The sequence below is a fragment of the Cyprinodon variegatus genome, unplaced genomic scaffold (assembly GCF_000732505.1).
Source record: "Cyprinodon variegatus isolate N-32 unplaced genomic scaffold, C_variegatus-1.0 Scaffold483, whole genome shotgun sequence".
In the NCBI taxonomy this organism is placed as follows: domain Eukaryota; kingdom Metazoa; phylum Chordata; class Actinopteri; order Cyprinodontiformes; family Cyprinodontidae; genus Cyprinodon; species Cyprinodon variegatus.
This window is the reverse complement of record NW_015150936.1, coordinates 596,991-597,871: the sequence shown is the minus strand read 5'-3', so window position 1 is coordinate 597,871 and position 881 is coordinate 596,991. Positions and strand designations below refer to the sequence as shown.

The following is an 881-nucleotide window of genomic DNA, read 5'->3' as shown; positions in this document are numbered from 1 at the left end:
AAACCGTCTGAGGGGCCACTGTTAAGGCCCAAATGGCCCCTCTAATGTAACCACATGGTTAATTCTAGATCTACATTATGTAGACAATAAACCAGCTGCTGCTAACCATCGTAAATGCTAATAAAAGCCAGTTTAAATTGGGTCTTAAAATGAGTTAGTGCCAGTCTGACTTCAGTCCTGCTGTTGAACATCAGAGAGAAGCTCAACAGAAAAGTTTAAAATCTTTCAACGCTGTTCTTGTTTTTTTCCGCTGCTGCAGTTCTTATTAGCAGGTTTCACAGGTCAAAGCTTTATAGCCCTAAAGACCGGTAGCAGAGGAGGTGTGGTTGCAGTGACAGAACTTTTATCATGATGCAGGAGCTGCTTTTCTCACCCAACCTGCCTGAGAGCCGACATTTTCCCGGCTCATTCTGGAAGGGATGGTTGGTTTAATCTGCAGGGCAGAGTGTCCAGTTTACTGCTGCTAACATCTAAACAGCTGATATGAGGCAGTTAGACATAACTTTATTACTCCAGGGGCTCTGGATGAAGAGGAGGCGGCTAAAGCTGCGGGTGTGGAAAACTAGCGGTTTATTGGGAAATAATCATGGCAATAAAAAAATCAAATGCTTCTTTTTTATGTCATGTGGAAGGGTTTCAGACGTGGAGCTCTAAGAAGCAGAGCAGCTCCACAGGAAGGATAATTACAGATGGTTTACAGCCGTTTATAAAGCAGAGATGTACCTGGGTTTAAAGTACAGTAGCTTGACCTTTTCTATTGTTCTGATGATGTTGAGCATTAGTGTAGAGTTGGAGGGTGCTGGATGCCTGCAGCAGCAGCCAAGAGCAGCAAGTGGAGGTTTGGCACAGCCTCTGCAGGCGGCAGCAGCCTCAGGCTAAAA

General features: G+C 44.8%; 1 protein-coding gene across 1 annotated transcript in view; it reads left to right on the top strand.

Moving 5' to 3' along the window:
* prkcz (protein kinase C, zeta) overlaps nt 1-881 on the top strand; it is a 221,473-nt gene that overhangs the window by 34,671 nt on the left and 185,921 nt on the right. The gene's annotated exons all lie outside the window — the stretch shown is intronic.